The 7610-nt window shown below is 39.0% G+C and overlaps 1 non-coding gene across 1 annotated transcript; it reads left to right on the top strand.

Annotated features, from left to right (window-relative positions):
- The first annotated feature begins 7094 nt into the window (after window positions 1-7094).
- Window positions 7095-7201, top strand: LOC127124918 (small nucleolar RNA R71). Its single transcript, XR_007804394.1, has one exon. It is a non-coding gene; the product is annotated as a small nucleolar RNA R71 (small nucleolar RNA).
- Window positions 7202-7610: the final 409 nt, after the last annotated feature.

Raw genomic sequence — 7610 nt, forward strand, 5'->3', positions numbered from 1 at the left:
ACCTCGTTGTTGGAACCGCTCGAACTGCTCCCGTTGATAATTATCGTCTTCAGATCGGAAGATAATATTTCCGAATTGTTGGTTTTCCGCCATATTGATAAGTGGGTTGAAAGAAGGAAAGGGATGCAAATGGATTTGTATAGAATGGTTTGTTGGAATGATGTGGTGTAGGATGAAAGGTATTGTAGGTATTTATAGGAAATGTTTTTGGATGTTGGAAGAGGAGTGGGTGAGAGAAAAATAAATGTGGATGAATGTGAGTGGAATGGTGTAAAGAGGTGGGTTAATGGGGAAAATAAAAAGGTGGGGGAGCAACGGTCGTGTCCCCAACGGTCAGCAACATTCACCTATTCTCGAGCTGTCACGCTCGTGACAGAAGGTGTTACGGGCGTCATGGGTACTTGCGTGACGACCGTGATGGCTTGTGTGACGCTCGTCAAACAAGTGCTTGCAACGGTCACTAGCGCTCGTGACACATTACGTGGGTGCTTCATAAATTGTTTTTATTATTTTTTTTTTGTTTTATTATATTTGCTATTGATATATTTTTGAATTGCATTGCATGCTATTTTACTACACACCATAGTGTATATATATTTTTCTTTAACAGGCAGTGTAAGTAGTAGCATGCAGTGAATATCATTACTGGTAATTGTAGATATTGCATAAATCAAAAGGAAATAAAATAAACCAATAATGCCAATAGCTTCAATAAATATAAAGTAACATTTGAAAATAAAAGAAAACATGGAAAAACAAATACTAAGATTAAAAATAATGTCAAACAAAACTACAAATCCTAAGACTAAAACTAATTAACTCCAATTTCTTCTAGCCACTTGTAGGATCTTTCGTTGCAGGGGCAAAGGAATTGACACGGCGGTTCAGCTCGAGGAAATGATTTGTCATAGTAGTCATGTATTGCAGAATTTCATGTCCCATCATATTTAACTCTTCTCTCATGGCAACTTATTCTGACATCAAAGCTTGAATAGCGGTATTATAATCAGTTCCGGACATATGATGTCTAAGATCGGGTATTGCTGATTCTGCGGACGGGATAGGATGAGGTGGAGAGGCAACATCATGGTAACCGGTTGGTGTCTGCGGATCAGACTCAGCATAAGGAATCTGGTTGCCAAGAATCTCATAATCTTGGATGGTTTCAACAGATCTAACAGGAGAAGGTATTCCATCGAGGTTGTAAAGCCAATTGTTTCGGTCATGGACGCTAGTCATCGGACTAGGCATTGTGAATAGACAAACAGCTTGGTTATTAATTACTAATTCAAACTCTTCAGGTCCAAGATTTCTGATAAACAAAGTGTTAAAAAGGAAGAGTATGTTCATAGACTCAATGCCACAAAAAGGGTTCAAATTGAGCATGGGTTGGCGCAATCCAATAGCATTAGCAATCATAGTTATCAATCCTCCTATTTGAATCGGTGCACGGTCATCTTGGATAAGGATGTCAAAATTCGCCAGCATATAAGTGGCACCATTTACTGGACGGTTATGGGAAGCACATAATATTATGAAGAGTTCATCACGTGATACTGTGGTAATGTTTGATCTCTTTCCAAAAAGAGTGTGTGCTAGGATCTTGTGGAAATAGCGAAAAGCCGGGTTATGTATGCTTCCAGAGAGAAACTCGTGTTCCTCAGGGTCGTCATTTCCCGTCAAACTTCCCCAAAAATGCTCAAGCTCTCTATATTCAAAAAGGTCTTCTTGGCTCATGGTGAATGTATCAAAAGAAGTGGGGAACCCTAAAAGGTTGGTAAACTCTTGAATGTTAAATTGATACTCCATATTGAACATCCTGAATTGAATGAAACCTCGGTTTATTCCTTTTCCATGGTTTGGTAAATAGATTAGGGAGCTAAGTAATTCTAGAGTTAGTCTTCAGTAAGTAACAAATTGTCTTCGAATAGGAGTGGTTTCCCACCCTATTTGATTCAGCAGATGCAGGACACTATCTCTTAGTCCAAGTACGATCATTGCATCTTCATCAGCATAGAAGGTTGGGTGCATCTCTCTCTCTCAGAAAGTTCTTCAAATTTTTATCTCTGAGCTCTCCCTCTGAATTTGATACCCATGCGGTCAATATGTGCCATCAGGTTAGAGTTAACTAAAGAAAAGAAAAACAAGAGTTTTAGTCAGGATTTGGCCAAATGCCGAAAGAAGAAAAAAAAGAAGAAAAATTTAATTAAAATAAAGAATACGGAGAATGAAAACTAAATAAAATTAAAAAGAGAATAATCAAAGAAGAAATAAAAATAAAATTTTGTGGGTTGTCTCCCACGAAGCGCTTTGTTTAATGTCGCAAGCTCGACATAAAACTATTAAATGTTAATCTATAAATTCTGGAGGCATTATGTCTAAGTGCAGGACTTGCGAGTCTTCATTGTTCTCAGCATAGTGATAATGTTTTAGACGCTGCCCGTTTACGATAAATGGTTCAATAGATTTTCCTTTAATTTCCACAGCTCCACTGGGAAAGACATTGGTGATTTGGAAAGGGCCTGACCATCTAGAGCGTAGTTTTCCTGGGAATAACTTAAGTCTAGAGTTGAACAAAAGGACTACATCGCCTTGTTTGAAGGTTTTTCTTGATATACGTTTATCATGCCATTTTTTCGTTCTTTCCTTGTAGATTCTGGCATTTTCGTAGGCGTCTTGTCTAAGTTCCTCTAATTCGTTTATGTCAAGAATTCGCTTTTCACCAGCGGCCTTATAGTTTAAATTTAAATTTTTAATAGCCCAATAGGCCTTATGTTCTAATTCTACTGGGAGGTGGCAAGATTTTCCATAAATAAGCTTAAATGGGGTTGTTCCTATGGGAGTTTTGTAAGCGGTTCGATAAGCCCATAAAGCTTCAGGTAATTTTGATGACCAGCCTTTTCTTGATGTAGCGACTGTTTTTTCCAATATCTGTTTAATTTCTCTATTAGACACTTCCACTTGTCCACTAGTTTGAGGGTGGTAAGGTGTTGCTACTCGATGTTTTACACCATACTTAAACAATAATTTTTCGAGTATCCTAGATATGAAATGCGATCCACCGTCACTGACGACTATTCTTGGGACACCAAATCTTGGAAAGATTATATTCTTAAAGAGTCTAGTTACTACTCCTGTGTCGTTTGTTGGAGAAGCTATAACTTCAATCCATTTTGATACGTAGTCAACCGCTACCAGTATGTACTTGTTACCGAAAGAAGGTGGAAAAGGTCCCATGAAATCTATTCCCCACACGTCAAAAATCTCTACTTCCAAAATGCCTTTTTGTGGCATTTCGTCACGTCTAGATATGTTTCCTGTGCGTTGACACCTATCGCATTTCTTGACAGCAGTATGTACATCTTTCCATATGTTTGGCCAATAATGACCAGCTTGTAAGATCTTAGAGCAGGTCTTGGATGTACTTGCATGTCCACCATAAGGAGCGGAATGACAATGTTGGATTATACTTTCTACCTCTTCTTCAGGTAAACACCGATGGAAAATACCATTGGGGCCTCTTTTGAAAAGTAAAGGGTCGTCCAAATAATAATGTTTTATGTCATGGAAGAATCGTTTCTTTTGTTGGTAGGATAAATCAAGTGGAACTATTCCGGCGGCTATATAATTGACGAAATCAGCATACCATGGTGTAACGCATAGAGCTAAGGTGGTCTCAACTTGTTCATCATCTCTACTTTCTTCCAAAGTAGCTATAAGTTTATCGTACGAGAAATCATCGTTGATCGATGTTCTTTCCGGTTCCAGGTTTTCAAGTCTAGAGAGATGATCTGCTACTACGTTTTCAGTTCCTTTTTTATCTTTGATTTCCAAATCAAATTCTTGTAGCAACAAAATCCACCTTAGGAGTCTAGGTTTAGCGTCCTTTTTTGTTAAAAGGTACTTAATGGCAGCGTGATCAGTGTAAACGATTATTTTAGCTCCGACCAAGTAGGAACGAAATTTATCTAGTGCAAATACTACTGCTAAAAGTTCTTTCTCGGTCGTGGCGTAATTCATTTGCGCTTCATCTAGAGTTCTACTTGCATAATATATGACGTGAAGTTTTTTATCCTTTCGTTGTCCTAAAACAGCGCCTACGGCGTAGTCATTTGCGTCACACATTATTTCGAATGGTTCATTCCAATCCGGGGTCTGCATTATGGATGCGGAGATCAATGCTGGTTTAAGTGTTTGAAATGCGTCTAAGCATTTGTTATCGAAGATGAATTCAGCATCTTTCATTAATAGTCCGGTTAAAGGTTTAGTTATTTTAGAGAAATCTTTAATGAATCGTCGGTAAAAACCGGCATGTCCTAAGAAGCTTCGTATTTCTCTCACAGTTTTCGGAGGTTGAAGGTTTTCGATTACCTCTATTTTGGCTTTGTCTACTTCAATTCCTCTATTTGATATAATGTGTCCTAAAACAATTCCTTCTTGTACCATAAAGTGACATTTTTGCCAATTAAGTACTAGGTTTACTTTTACACATCGTTCTAGAACTCTTTCTAGGTTTTCAAGACTTTCTTCGAAACTTTGTCCGCATCAGGAAAAGTCATCCATAAAGACTTCCATGATGTTTTCGAGAAAATCGACGAATATTGCCATCATGCACCTTTGGAAGGTTGCAGGAGCATTGGACAAGCCAAACGGCATTCGTCGATAAGCGAAGGTACCAAAAGGACATGTGAACATTGTTTTTTCTTGGTCATCAGGATGAATTGGTATTTGAAAGAAGCCTGAGTAACCGTCTAGATAGGAAAAATGAGAATGCTTGGCTAATCGTTCTAACATCTGGTCTATGAATGGTAAAGGAAAATGATCTTTTCGGGTTTCTTTGTTTAGCTTTCTATAATCAATGCACATTCTCCATCCCGATTCAATTCGTTTGGTTATAGTTTCTCCTTTTTCATTTTCAATCATTGTTATACCTCCTTTCTTCGGTACTACGTGTACAGGACTAACCCATTTGCTATCGGATATAGGATATATAATACCTGCCTCTAATAACTTCGTTGCTTCCTTCTTCACTACCTCACTCAGGATCGGGTTTAGTCTTCTCTGATGTTCCCTAGAAGTTTTACAGTCTTCTTCTAGCATGATGCGGTGCATACAAATAGAAGGACTTATCCCTTTGAGATCGGTGATGTTGTATCCTAGTGCGGTTGGATATTTTCTTAAGATATGTAAGAGTTTTTCGGTTTCGAGTTTTCCTAGGTCTACATTGACTATTACGGGTCGTTCAAGTTCTAAGTCTAGGAATTCATATCTCAGATTTTTGGGAAGTGTTTTCAGGTCGAGGGTTGGTTTCTTAAGGTATTGCGTAGGATCCGATGTTACTGCTAAACATTGGTTCAGTCTGTCTTCTGCACGATAGTCGGGCAAATCATCATTTTCTAATTCTGTTTCTTTTATGCATTCATCGATGATATCCATGAAGTAACATGTGTCTTCTATTGCAGGTGCTTTCAAAAATTTGGAAAGAATAAACTCAATTTTCTCTTCTCCTACATCGAAAGTGAGTCGTCCTCGTTTTACGTCTATGATAGCACCGGCGGTTGCTAAGAAGGGTCTTCCCAGTATAATGGGGGTAACTTCATCTTCTCTTATGTCCATAATTATAAAATCGGTGGGAATGTAGAATTGACCTATGCGCACGGGAAAGTTTTCAAGAATTCCTACGGGATATCTAACGGAACGATCTGCTAATTGCATAGACATTTTAGTTGGTCTTAATTCTCCCATTTCAAGTCTCTTGCATATGGACAAGGGCATAACACTGATACCGACTCCTAAATCGCATAAAGCTTTGTCTATGACAAATTTTCCTATATGACAGGGTATAGAGAAACTACCAGGGTCTTTAAGTTTATGAGGCATATTCTGGATTATTGCGCTACACTCAGCAGTGAGTGTAACGGTTTCGCTCTCTTCAAGTTTCCTTTTATTAGATAGAATTTCTTTTAAGAATTTAGCATATGAAGGCATCTGTGTAATAGCTTCTGTAAAAGGAATGGTGACGTTTAATTGTTTCAGTAGGTCAACAAATTTTTTAAATTGGCCCGTGTCTTTGGTTTTAATTAGCCTCTGAGGATAAGGGATAGGTGGTTTGTAAGGCGATGGAGGTACATAAGGTTCTTTGTTTTCTACGGTTTCCTTATTACACTCTTCCTTTTCCTTAGGTTTACTTTCTTCCTCAGTTGACTTTTTGGTTATCAATCCTTGGGTCAGATGGTCCTTCCACCTCTATTCCACTTCTTAATATAATTGCATGAGCGTGGCTTTTCGGGTTAGGTTGGGGTTGTCCAGGAAAGGTACCAGTTGGGGCAGCAGTAGGCACTTGTTGTTGAGCTACTTGCGAGATTTGTGTTTCCAGCATTTTGTTATGGGTAGCCAGGGCATCTACTTTACTTGCTAGTTGTTTAATTTGTTCGTTAGTGTGTACATTCTGGTTTAAGAAATCTTTATTGGTTTGCTGTTGAGAAGCTATGAAGTTTTCCATCATGATTTCCAAATTGGATTTTCTAGGAACGTTATTGTTAGGTGTAGATGGGGTCGGCTTTTGATATCCAGGAGGTATGGTTGGGGCTTGACTGGGAACTTGACCTGGTGCGTATAAAGCGTTGTTACTCTTATATGAAAAATTAGGATGCTTCTTCCAGTTTGAGTTATAGGTTTGCGAGTAAGGATTTCCTTGAGCATAGTTCACCTGCTCTGCTTGGATTCCTGTTAGGAGTTGACAATCTGTAGGAGTGTGACCTTGAATTCCACAGACTTCACAATTTTGAGTTACGGCAACCACGGTGGCTGGAGGTGATACATTTAAACTTTCAATTTTCTGGGCAAGAGCCTCCACTTTTGCATTAACATGATCAAGGCTACTTATCTCGTACATGCCACCTTTTGTTTGAGGTTTTTCTACCATTGTTCGGTCGCTTCCCCACTGATAATGGTTTTGGGCCATGCTCTCAATAAGTTGATAAGCGTCAACGTAAGGTTTATCCATGAGCGCACCACCTGCGGCGGCGTCTATGGTTAATCTTGTGTTGTACAAGAGACCATTATAGAAGGTATGAATTACTAACCAGTCCTCTAAATCATGGTGAGGGCAAAGCCTCATCATGTCTTTGTATCTTTCCCATGCTTCGAAGAGAGACTCGTTATCTTTTTGCTTAAATCCATTTATCTGGGCTCTTAACGTAGCTGTTTTGCTTGGAGGGAAATATCGGGCAAGAAAGACTTTCTTCAACTCATTCCATGTGGTGACTGAGTTGGAAGGAAGAGACTGAAGCCATCTTCTAGCTTTATCTCTTAACGAGAAAGGAAAGAGACGAAGTCGAATTGCCTCTGAAGTGACACCATTAGCTTTAACAGTATCAGCGTATTGAACAAATACAGATAAATGAATGTTTGGATCCTCGGTAGGATTTCCAGAAAATTGGTTCTGTTGTACTGCCTGCAACAGTGAAGGTTTAAGTTCGAAGTTGTTTGCTTCGATTACGGGTGGAGCAATACTCGAATGCGGCTCATCTTGCGATGGAGCGGCGTAATCTCGAAGAGCACGAGCTGGTTCTGCCATCTCGGGTATCGGCGAAGGAAGAAGATTTTTG

Source organism: Lathyrus oleraceus, chromosome 2 (assembly GCF_024323335.1).
Source record: "Lathyrus oleraceus cultivar Zhongwan6 chromosome 2, CAAS_Psat_ZW6_1.0, whole genome shotgun sequence".
NCBI classification, from domain to species: domain Eukaryota; kingdom Viridiplantae; phylum Streptophyta; class Magnoliopsida; order Fabales; family Fabaceae; genus Lathyrus; species Lathyrus oleraceus.